The 13332-nt window shown below is 37.8% G+C and overlaps 1 protein-coding gene across 1 annotated transcript in view; it reads right to left on the reverse strand.

The window, feature by feature from the left end:
* ptprfa (protein tyrosine phosphatase receptor type Fa) overlaps positions 1-13332 on the reverse strand; it is a 589562-nt gene that overhangs the window by 552455 nt on the left and 23775 nt on the right. The window lies entirely within an intron of this gene.

Below are 13332 nucleotides of genomic sequence, written 5' to 3' on the forward strand. Positions count from 1 at the left end.
ATGGGGGATGCATTTAAAGTGTTTCCTGCAAATAAGCAGTCAGACATTCTGCTCGTTCCCTTCATTTATTCTGTCAGGATAAATTTACAGTGTTCTTGTTTCCAATAGCGATTCCCTCACTAGTGAAAAATGCAAGCTGAAGCATTTCCACTTAAAGCCATTCATGCAGTTTCCAAATCTAACTGATTTGTTTAAAATCATGTGATCAGTTATGACCTTTAAAGAGGGGGAAAAAAATTCTTCTCTGGTCTCACAAGGTTCACAAGAGACCATCAAGTGCAATTATTATCAATAATCCTTATACAAAGAAGGACCCCAATGTTGCCCAAATGGCCTAATCAGCATCTCCCACACATAAAGCTGACCCCTGCCCCCACCAACTAGTCCACTGCAACCAATGCCTTCTTCTAAATCTCACCTTCCACTAGCAGAGTGTGAATAACAGAAAGAATCATTGTACCTGTATACTTGTGCAGCCAAGATTATTCTGGAAATGTTTAGCATGACATTTGGCAGGTCTCTTGGGTGTAGGGTATGTGTGTGTTATTTTTTTTTGTATTTTTTTTTTCATCATCATTTGTTTTTGCTGGTGCATATGAAGATTAGATGTGGCATGTGTGTTGAGGTGAACAAAGTATCCAATGCAAGGCAGCACACTGCTTGTATTTGAATGAAGAGACATTGAACGAGGATGACCAGATCAACCATATAAGCCACAACACAGATCCCAATATATTTACAGCCACGTGTTTTGTTGTTTTATCATTCAAAAAAATGTTTGAAGAAAAAAATAAAAGTTACAGCAATGCAGGAATATTTCTGTGTATCTTAGTACGCTTCTGGAGTTTAGATACAATGTATAAAAACATATTTCTCTGGCTTAATTAGTACATTCATTGATTATCAAGTATCAAAAATCACCTGGATCAGGAATTCTTCGTAAAATTTTCAGTAAAATATGTTACATGCAAATAAACAACCCATGAGATTAATCTATTTTTTTAATCTACATTTTCAAGTACAGTATCACTATAATACAATATAAATTGTGATGGTTGGGTAAAGAAAAACTAAATGTAGAAATATCAAGTAGAATTTTAAAATTGGTACAGTATGTGTACCATAATTCCTTACAGGGGTATAAGACAGAAAATCCAGAGGCTTTTTACAACCACAGGATAACTGCAATATTGATACATGTTGGGATGGGGAGAAAGTGAGAGTAATAAAGCCTTACTGCCCAATGATCTTAATGCAAAATTTTAATAGGACAGAAGGCACTGTATGGCAATGCTTATGATGGCTGGAAGGAGACATACATTTAGGTCCATAATTATTTGGACAGTGACAAACTTTTCATAATTTTGGCTGTGTACACCACTACCGTGAATTTGAAATTAAGCAATAATTATGTGAAGTGTAGACTTGCATCTTGCTTTAATATAAGGGGTTGACCAAAAAAATTGTATGAGCCGTTTAGGAATGATAAACATTTTTCAGCATAGGCCCCCAAGCACACATACATTTCCAGTGTTTGGACATTTGAGTCACAAGCTATTCCACAGCCAGGTGTGAGCAGTCCCCCCATTAATTTTATGAATTATTAAGCAGGTAACTTAAAGGTCTGGAATTGATCCCAAGTGTGGAATTTGCATTTGAAAGTTGTCACTGTGAACTCTCAATAGGAGCTGTCCATGCAAGTAAAACAAGGCCATCATTAGACTGAAAACAAAACAATTCCTTTAGAGAGAATGCAGATACATGAGGAGTGGTCACATCGACCATCTGGTACAATTTTAAAAAGAAGGAATACACTAGTGAACTCAGCAACACCAGAAGGTCTGGAAAACCACAAAAGTCAACTGTGCTGGATGGTTGCAGACTTCTGTCCTTGGTGAAGAACAGCCCCTTCACAACATTTAGCCAAACCAAAAACATTCTCCAAGAGGTAGACCTATCATTGCCAAAGTCTACAATCAAGAGAAAACTTCATGAAAGTAAAGACAGGGTTTACCACAAGGTGCAAACCACTGTAAATCTGAAGCATAGAAAGGTCAGATTAGACTTTGCCAGAAAACATCTTTGAAAGCCTGTCCAGTTCTGGAACAATTTTCTTTGTACAAAGGAGACTAGGATCAATATATACTAGAATGTTGATCATGATCCAATGAATACCACATTATCTGTGAAACATAGTGGAGCCAGTCTTATGGCATGATCATGCATGGCTGCGAATGGATGTTGGTCATAAGTGCCTATTGACGATATGACTGCTGGCAGAAGTACTGTAGCAGAATGATTTCTGAAGTGTACAGGGCTATACTGTCTGCTCAGATTCAGCCAAATGCTGCAAAACCGATAGAACAACACTTCACAGTTTTCAATGCGAATTACTGGAAGATTCTTCAAAGGTCAAGTCAGCTGACCTCAACCCAAGTGGACATGCATTTCACCTACTGAAGACAAAACTGATGGCAGAAAATCTAACAACCAAGCAGCATCTGAAGACAGCTGCAGTAAAAGGACTAGCAAAACATCACTAAGACAGCAACCCAGAACTTGGAGATGGCCATTGCTTCCAGACTTCAGGCAGTCATTGACTGTAAAGGATTTTCAACCAAATATTGAAAATAATCACTATATTTATGAATATGTTAGTTTGTCCAAATACTTTTGAGCCTCTGGAAATGGGGTTGGGGGTAGGCAGAAAAATGGTTGTCATTCCTAAATGGCTCATAGGGTATTTTTGGTAAACCCCTTAAATTAAAGCTGAATGTCAACACTTCAATCACATCATGATTGCTTAATTTCAAATCCATTGTGGTGGTGTACAGAGTCAAGATTCTGAAAATATTGTCATTGTCAAAATACTTATGGACCTATATATATATATATATATATATATATATATATATATATATATATATATATATATATATATATATATATATGTCGGGACTCAGACTATGAATGCAATGAATGTATGTATGTATGTATGTGTATATATATATATATATATATACACACACAGTGGAACCTTGGATTGCAAGCATAATTCGTTCTGGAAACATGCTTGTAATCCAAAGCGCTCGCATATCAAAGTGAATTTTCCCCATAAGAAATAATGGAAACTCAGATAATTTGTTTCACAACCCACAATATTTATTGTATATAAAAATAATTAATACAAAATATAAAGTAAAAATACGTAAAACAAATTAACCTGAACTTTACCATTGAAAAGAATCGTGGCTGGTGTGAGGGAGACGAGAGAGAGGAGGGTTGTTGTGTAGGTCGACTTTCACTCTAACTAACGGAATCCCTGCTATCTGTTATCCTGCTATGTCACTGGAATCTTATTTTTTTGCGACTTTAACAAGGAAACCTCTCCAATGACAGTTGCTTTTGCCTGAAGAGTCACTACACTTGGACACAAAATAAAAAAAAGCTTTATGCACTGTAAGGTTTCTAAACACTTTTGGGGTTCCCTCCCAACGGGACGACACGCGGAAGAGCATCCCGAAGCAACCGCAGGCTCCCAGCACTGTAGCAGTTCACCGTAAAAGTGAATCAGAAAAGATTACGGTCAAGCTATAAGCGCCTGAATTGAAAGGATGAGTGAAGGCAGCCTCTTTAGGGCACTGCTTCCCCCAGAATGCTAGATTGGAGTGCTTTCAGATGGGATGTCACTTGTGGATCACCAGGGGGCATTCAGCTCCCCAACCCTGAAAGACAGACAGACACAGAGCCCAGTCTTGCCACACAGCACATATTTATTTTAAGTGGGGAAGCACTTTTCATTTGTTCCCCACAGTATCACAGCACAAACACCAAATGTACAAATAAGCACAGTGTACTTTCTTGCTTCTTCCCGTCTCTTCCTCCGTCTCCACTTCTCCACCCGCAAGCTTTGTCTTCCACGTCCCAACTTTGGCTCGTTTCTGTGAAGCTGGTAAGATTTTTATATTGGCCAACCCAGCAGTGCTTCTGCTCTTCCGGCCACTTGGTCTGCAAGCACTTCTGGGTTAGGCAGAAACCCCATGCCATATGGCTCCTCCATTTTTACAGCACCCCCTGGCGGCACCAACGGTACCCAACAGGGCTGATATAAAAAACTCCAAATCCCATGGTGCCTTGTGGGAATCCAGAGGAGCTGCCATCTACCGTTCTGGGTGAAGCAGTGGCCTAAAGAGGCTGTCTTCTCCCATCCTTCTATTTCTTGGGCATCTCAGCCATGTTGGGCTGCTGCTCGTCCCTTGTAAACACCAAATGGTTGGTAAGAGTATTTTAAGTAATTGTATGATTTGACTGTAAGGACACCATCGATGATGTGGGACTGGCAGATTTCCCTGACCCATTTGAAACCAGAAAGCAAAATTCTACACACAGTAACATTTACTTAGCAGTATGTTACATTAAGTAGCTCATACAGCAGAGCATTACAGAATTCAAGCCTTTGATGTGATAATTGCAAGAAAAGCACAAAGAAGCATTTTCTATCAGTGAATCAGGCACATTTCATAGGAAAGCTGCAGTTACTGCTTGTTTCTAAGAAAGAATCAATGCAAATACCCCCTTATAATTTTAATCTAAATAAAAGACACATTAAACACAGTTCTGAAATCTTAATAGAATTATCAAAATAAAACAAACTCCTGCACCATATTTCACTCCATTAGTGAGAAACGGAATGCGAGGGTGATTAGTATCCTACAGATGAAATACACACTAGTGATCTTTCAGTTTATTTCCTTTCTCTTAAAAGTATAAACACAGAACAGATGACCCCCTCCCCACTCCCTGTTATCAAAAAGCATTCCTCTCAAATGCACAACTGCTGGAGGATGCATTAAGTACAGCACCAAGCTCCCAGAGGCTGATCAGTGACGTAACAAATGAGGTTATATTATTATCACAATCCGCACACATTTAGAGGATTATGAAGAACAATTCCCACCAGTCAAACTGATGTGCTACTGAAAACATACTTCAAGGACATTATATAAAGGCAGCCTAGGATTTTCTTTTTCAGGAACAGTTCTTCCTCTTTCATTTGACAAATGTGGAAAATGCTACAGTTTGGTTTCTTTCTCATTTTTATACAGCTGAACAAAGCATATGTGGCTTACTTGGCTCGAATATAAATTGTGCAGCTTGCTTCATGTGAGATTCCTCTCCAACCATCTTCATCCCCAACAAAACCAAAGAACTCTTTTTCAGCAAATCATTATCTCACAGTTCTAAGCCTGATAAAGCAGCACTGACACAGCAGCTACATGGCATGTGGTCAAACCTGAGCTCTGCAGGCAATGAACCTATGGCTTTGGAATGCACAGGTGCAAAAGAAATGATTAATCCTTTGAAATAAGATTATAGCACAATGGGACTCAAGGGAAGGTGAAAGGATCAGTTTATTTTTTAGAAAGCATTTAAAATAAATACATACTGTACATTTTAAAGATTTGTACAAGTCATGTGTATTAGTTACATAACAAAGTAAATAAAAGACTAGTCTGGTTTTGGCAGAAAAGACCCTTATATACTTCTCTATCACACTGCAAAATTCTTCATTTACTGCACATAAAATATGCACCAGGTGCAAATGTGGTCACAATGACATAATGGATATATGACTACCCAAAAACTGGTGAGCTCTTTATTGAAACACAAAGCCAAGATCTCCCCCTGATTTACAGCTTCCACCTGAAACCTAAAAGCATTCAAGTGGTTCCTCAAGTGTAGTCACTGATGGGGAAACACAAAAATAAATGGTATTAAATACAGTTAGCCTACATTTGGGAGCAGCTATCATGACTGGTTATTTAATGTTGTTATTTCATCATGATTTCTTGAAATTTTACTTTTCTTTATATGTTTTTTGGGGTCATTTAAATCCATTTCTGACATTTGTATTTTTATGTGGTTGTTTCAAAATATTTAATATTTATCAGCATTCTCCTATTATGCCATTTTGTATAGGGATTTAAGTAGCCATTTTGTGTTTGGTGGCTGCCACATAGTTGCTACCAATAACATCAGATATCATGAACTGAGTGACATCAAAGGTCACGGGATGTAAGCGTCAGTTACTGAGGTCACGTCCTTAACCAAGTTTGCGGATTCCCTAAACAAATTTACAAAAATGTGTTCTTTTGCCTGCATGGCACATCATAACAGCAAGATGAATTGAAAGCTTATTGGCAGGAAAGAAGTGCAGAAGGCAAATTGGAAGTGCATTCATTCTGTGGGAAAGCTGGTTGGATTTTATATGTTGCCAGAAGGAAAAAATCTTTTTAGTAAGTTCAGGTTTTCTTTTTTTTGTATTTACTATGTGCATGCATAGGTAAAACTCAGTTTGAATGGGCATTTTGTGTGCCTATTTTCAGTCTATGATAAGTTACACATAAGTTAAATATCAAAAAATTATAACAAAACACACCTTTGCAGATCTGGTGATTCCAGCCCTTTCAAATAGGCTGACCACAACTTTGAGACTCAATAGCCCAAAGTCTTCTAGTGAGTGCTGTCCCCCAATAGCCAAGGTAGGTTAGGCTCAGCTTCCAACCCTGGAATTGGTTTTACACTCACCAAGTGAACATCTCTTTAAAACTGTATTTCTAATTTGCAGCAAGAATTTCAGATTCATTACTTGTATTGTCAGGCCTTAAACAAATGCCATTTTGTTTTGCATACACCTAGTATGTGTTAATTATTTTGTGAAATTCTGAAAAGATTTCATTTTGATTTTTAATTTTTTTTTAATGCTATGACATCTTTAGGCCCAGGCCAGTCATACTGTAATACAATGCAGTCTTCATTAAACACACTTTAACTGTTCACTGTCCTGCCTTTACTTTACCAGAACAAGGTTAATACTAACCGTACTGTTAATCTATTCTCTAGGCTTCTAGTTTGCCATTCATGTTTGGATCTCAGCCTCAAGTGGGCCCAATTAGCCTAGTGGTAGAATAGCAAACTGCTTCTTTGATAACAGATAAAAGATACAAGCACAACTCACAGACAGCAAGAAACCATGTTTTTTACTTTTACTGCAGGGGTGAGGAAATCTGGTCATAATAGACTATAATACTGTCAGGCTTTGAAGCACCATAGTTTTTAATCAATCGAGTTATATCCCGCAATGCTTATGTGCTTAAAATGGACAAATAGTAAAACATTTATTTACTGTTCCCTTTCTTTTCATTGCCTTCTACTTCTTGTGATCTCACATATAGTACAGTCCTCTTAGCAGTAACATGGAACCTAATATCAGATCCAATGCTTTTGACATACATATCTTTCTGTATTTGTGTTGTGCAGTATACTGGTACTAAAAAAAGTAATAAACTAACCAACTTTTAAAACGGTGCTATACCAGTATTATGCTAAATTCAGTACTGGCATCTCAAGGTCTCCTCCCCACTCAGCATTATATGTATATCAGCGCTCTTGAAACTCCAAGGGGGAAAGCTCGATTAAAAAACTGTGAGCCTTGGATGGACCCAGGAGGATAGTGTGGCAGTTCATTTGCATCTTACCCCTGGCACATGTATACAATCCATCTGGGGACAAAGCAGCAAGAAACTGGGGATGTTTCAGTGGTATCCATTATTTGCTTTAAGTATAGGTACTGAAGTCAAAATTTTAGAAACGGTCCAACATTATTCTGTATTGAGTGTATATCATTATATTGAGGTATGCCTGCTACAATAGCCACCGGTAATAAAAAGTCAAAATCACCAGTACAAAGCTGTACAGATGATCAGAAGGAAATTATGATGCCAACTGTAGGTGTGCTGGTTCTTGGGGCAGTATGGAAATCTATGAAGACAAAGCATGGTCAATGTTTGTTGGCTGCACAACTAGTACATGGGCTATAAAAGATATAGCAAAAGTCTTCAACAATATGAAACATAATTGAAGACGTATTTTATTGGGAATTAATATAGCTTTTTTCTAAACATGTGTTGATAGCTTTAACATTTTGTTATGAAAAGTTCAAAACAAATTAGTATATTGAAAAGCTTTAAGACACATCCAAAATTTCATACTGGATGGGTTGAGAAGTAAAATTATTTATTCAGAATGAGAGCTTAAACTGACAATTAAGTTCAGTTTTGCTTTCATATGTACAGAGTGCATTGAAACTCTCACCTACATGGCTGATCAAAGCACAACAGCTTGTCACTCCCCTGAGCCATGATCAGCAAGTATTACTACTCAAACACACTCAGAGTTATATCTTTAGAGACTGGCACTTATTGACAGTTTTCTGTTATGAACAGTTCTGTTTAGATTAAATGTTGTCAGGGCAATGTTTTGAGAAATCTCTTGAACAGAAACTACTGTATACAATGATTTACAACTGTTCAGGTGAATTCAAATTTATATTTGACACCTGTCTTGCAACACTCAATATAATAAAATGTGTGGGTAATGCAACCTTACGTAAACACACAGTGCAAATGGTGACACATTAGGTCTATCAAATCACTACTGGTAAACCAAGATAAAATTTAGACATGGACTGCAATATTAAGGATGATATAAATAACTAAAATATTTTACATATAATTTAAATATGTGACACTTAAACAATGGGGGTGGTAGAGGTATGTGGATGCAGAATGTATAGTATCCTTAATAGTGAACCTTCTCTCATCTGTGAAAATCACAGGGAGCCAGAGGTGGACCTGCCAATTCTGGTATTCGATGGTAAATGCCAATCGAGCTCCACGGTGCCAGGCAGTGAGCACAGGGCTCACTAGAGGACATCGGTCCCTCAGGCCACCCTCATGAAGTCTGCTTCTGATTGTTTGGTCAGAGACATTCACACTAGTGGCCTGCTGGAGGTCATTTTGTAGGGCTCTGGCAGTGCTCATCCTGTTCCTCCTTGCCCAAAGGAGCAGATACCAGTCCTGCTGATGGGTTGAGGACCTTCAACGTCCCTGTCCAGCTCTCCTAGAGTAACTGCCTGTCTCCTGGAATCTCCTCCATGCCCTTGAGACTGTGCTGGGAGACACAGCAAACTTTCTGGCAATGGCATGTATTGATGTGCCATCCTGGAGAAGTTGGACTACCTGTGCAACCTCTGTAGGGTCCAGGTATCGCCTCATGCTACCAGTAGTGACACGGTCCATAGCCAAAAGCAAAACTAGTGAGAAAACAGTCAGAAAAGATGAGGAGGGAAAAATGTCAGTGGCCTCCACCTGTTAAACCATTCCTGTTTTGGGGGTCATTTCATTATTGCCCCTCTAGTGCACCTGTTGTTAATTTCATTAACACCAAAGCAGCTGAAACCGATTAACAACCCCCTCTGCTACTTAACTGACCAGATCAATAGCCCAGAGGTTTCATTGACTTGATGGTATACTCTGATTAAAAAGTATTCCATTAATTTTTTGAACAGTATATTAGTACCATTAGCACCATGCCCATCATAAGATGCTTTACAGCTGCGTAAAAATGCATTTCTATCAGAACAAAAAAATAAGCAAATAAAATAAATACAGAACCAATGTCTGAAGAGGTTACATACATTTTAAAAAGAAGAAAATATTAAAATTATTTATATAACCAAGGACTATTGAAACATATTAAGGAATTAATAGCAACTAACACCAGGCTGAACAAGTGGTTCATTCTTGAAGAATGCAATGTGGGTTCAGGGCAGAGTTTAAACTAGCATCGATTAAAGCAGACAGTTCATGGGCACACTCTGAAAAAATTCAAGGAAAATATTGGACAGTTTTACTTGGGTTGTGAAACCTAAATTCTCAGGTGACAATGACGTAAATCTAGAGAACATGCAAATTCTCATGGGGTTAGTCGGTCACCTATCTTCATATAAATGAAGAACTTCAAACAAATAAATGTTAGATTCGAAGAGCAAATGCAAGCAATAAACTGAAAAAACAATCAGAATGCACTGTAGAAGCAACAGTATAAGCAACAACAAAAATATATATCAGGTGCTAGATTTTTTGAGATGACCAGAATGAAACTGCAGCTTTGTATAAATGCAAGAGCATAAAATAACAGTTTCCATTATTGGCACTTTAAAAGCAAACTAAAGAAAACCACAACACTCCAGAACCATGTAATTAAAATCTGCATAAAGTGGGACCTACTAAGACTGCATATTAACTATGTTCATTGTGAAAACTGCATTGGGAATATTTCTGATTGCACAATCGCAAAGGGTACAATTTTGGCTTTTATTGTGACACTCTCATAATTACTCTGGAATAGATATTCACTGTAGTGGCATTTCAAGCATGATCTCCCCACTCCCAAACACCCCCCCCCCACCCCCCCCCCAGGAAGCTGCACACATAATACTCTCCCCCAAGCAGTTCCTCATTCATTTATCGACCAGTCGTCCATAGAGTAGTGTGAATCACTCCACCTTACAGATAAAAGTTCTGAAAGGGCAGCCACTTGTACAACAAAGAAAATCTATATATGGAAAAACTTTCATGCAAATTCTGCCATTGTATCTAAGCTATATTGCAAATGACGCAAATAATATTACTAGAAAATGTACAAGTATGCAGGAAGCAGAAGGTATTATTAAACACTTACTTCCCCTTCCCCCAAAGCTGGCATACCACAGCTTTAGGATAATTGCAAGGGAAAACTTTACACTAATCTGAACTAGGCTGTACTTATACCAGGAAACACTGCAAGTTCCAACGTGACCCGAGCCTAAACCAATAAAATTCTATAAAATCGTGTTGTGTGTAGTTCATACAAGCATTGAACCCTTTATGTGCAATCTTCAAAGTCAAGCCATTTAGCAGTGTAAACTCGTTAAAGTTGTGGATCAAAGTTTTGCTCTCTTTGTAAACCTTGTCATTTTCTTCCCCGGTCAGCACTATTTTTAATGCAGGACAGTTGAGTGCAACAGTTGTTAATTGATAACATATTCATCACACCAACCATTCTACATTGGACTAAATAGACTTAGAAAGTAGAATGATGTATGTTCATCACAACACTGAGGGTGGTTTGACATATTCAGTGAACTCAATACTAAAAATATGATGTCTAACAAGACAGTGCCTTCCTCTAATGTGGTAGACAATTTTTTTGCAAATAAGACCAATGTTTATTTATCAGCATTAAGTAGAAAAATTCATCAATATAAGAAGAATACAGATTTACCTAAAACTACCATATAATGAGAAAAAGTGTACCTTAAGAGTCTCTACTACCATAATTAGTTACTTAACACAAAAATGGTGGCCCAAAATCCAAAACGCAATACTGATATGGTAGAAGAGTTAGAAGGGTGCCTCCAGGAAGTGCTTCTTTTACACACAGCAATCTAGTAGCGCTTAGAAATTATGCAGTAAGCTAAATACATTGCAATACCATTCCTTTAAATGCAAATATAACAAAGAGCTAAAATAAACCTCTGGAAAGTTGACTAGTCTTTTAAAGCACAGAGACTCCCAGTTCTGCACACTTGAGCCAACTAGCTGTCCTTCCTTTCAAAAATACTCTTCAGCTTCATATTCCACTGCTGAAGTACACAACTGTGCTCACAGGGTGCTGTTTCAGTAACCATTGAAGTTTAAGATTTCCAGTCATTTTGATGTCTCATTGTATGGAGAGGAATAATGCCTTGGTCAAGGTAGAAGTGGCACCAAGTGCCACAGCAGTATATTAGGAAAAGAAATTTAATAGAAAATCATCAGCAACAGTTTGTAATGTTTGCCAATATCTAACAAATATGTTTAGAAAATCAACAGCCTATTAAAGAGCTAAACAAAGAATAAAGGAATACTTCACCCAAAACTTTGGTTCTTCTATATGATATACACACCATATGGTTTGTAGTAATGGCAGAGAAACGTTTTTCAATAGAATATGTGTCAATGTATGGTGATAAATGCTGGACAACAGCAAACAGTATTAAAAAGTCCATAAAAAAGAACCCGTGTTGCTTAATGCACATGTCAAGGCATCCAATCATATGCTCACAACACCACCGTCACATGTATTTTTACTAAAATATTGTTAAATAAATCACTTCTGGTAAACACTCCTGCAAATGAAAATGAAACACTCATGTACAGTACACACCTCCCATGACTATATTTATATTCATATCTGTAGTAATTACTTGTATTTATACATGCGTTTTAGGTCTTTGACAGTTTTGCATCACATGAAATGGAAATCTGGAGGTCTTTAACCATTTTTGTTTGTTTTAAGGATGTGCTTTCATTGAGAGCACCCTGAAATATGGCAACAAAACCTTTTGAATGCTCCTTCAAAGCAGCCTGTTCTTCATTTATATGTGTTATTTCTGTCACTGCATTTCTTCACTTGAGGTCACTCATGACCCCTCAGTATGATACAACACAGCGTCTCCAAGGATAACTATGAAAGGCAAAAAAAAAGACCAGGAGATAATAACATGAGATGAGAAACATAGTTAGGGCCAGCCTAGGTCAAAACAGGAAGATCAAAAAGAAGTACAAGCGAACACAGCACTGGGGCAAATCAAAAATCAAAGTCAAAGTCAGAAAGGAGATCAAAAACTGAAACAAAACCTAACACTTGGCCTACTTGAATTGAAAACTAACTATTGCTAAAGATCATTGAAGCTTATCCAAGCAGGATACTAAAACACAGAACCACCGCCAGACATTTCTGTATTCACCTGGTAGCACTCTGATCACTGCACCCACACCGTAACTGCCAATTACGTCATAAATTCACCAATCAAAATAAAAAAATAAACTCTGGTTAGAAAACTAAAACAATAAATTTCAACTGATAAACAACAAAGACAAAAAACAACTTTTTAGGCTGGACCCCATTAGGGGTCAGCACAGCATATCAGCTTTTTGCATATCCTCCTGTCCTCTGCATGTTGCTCTGTTACACCCACCACCTCTTAGGCCTTCTTCTTTTCCTCTTACCTGGCAGTTCTAAAAATGTGTAACTATCATAATATCCACAAATAGAATACCTCAGGAATCCTTTCCACCTTTCCCCCATTCTTTCTCCAGATCATGACCTCCTCCGTCTGCAGATGAGCTTGTAACTTTGATCCTTTCTTCAGATATTCACCCTTTACACTTTCAGATGAGTAGCGTTCCTGATAAGGCATAACGGGTCTCATTAGGTGGTGGTGATCGCAGTGCTACCAGGTGAATACGAGAATGTCTAATATATCCCACTTCATATTCCCCACAAAGTTGGTCAGCACTAGCCTTAGATACTCGAGGGCTGTCTCAATCTGGATCTGCATAATGTAAAAATGATATATACTCTGGAATATGCACAGTACTTAGTTCTGTTAATGTGGATGAAATC

This window comes from Erpetoichthys calabaricus, chromosome 10, assembly GCF_900747795.2.
Source record: "Erpetoichthys calabaricus chromosome 10, fErpCal1.3, whole genome shotgun sequence".
Classification (NCBI taxonomy): domain Eukaryota; kingdom Metazoa; phylum Chordata; class Cladistia; order Polypteriformes; family Polypteridae; genus Erpetoichthys; species Erpetoichthys calabaricus.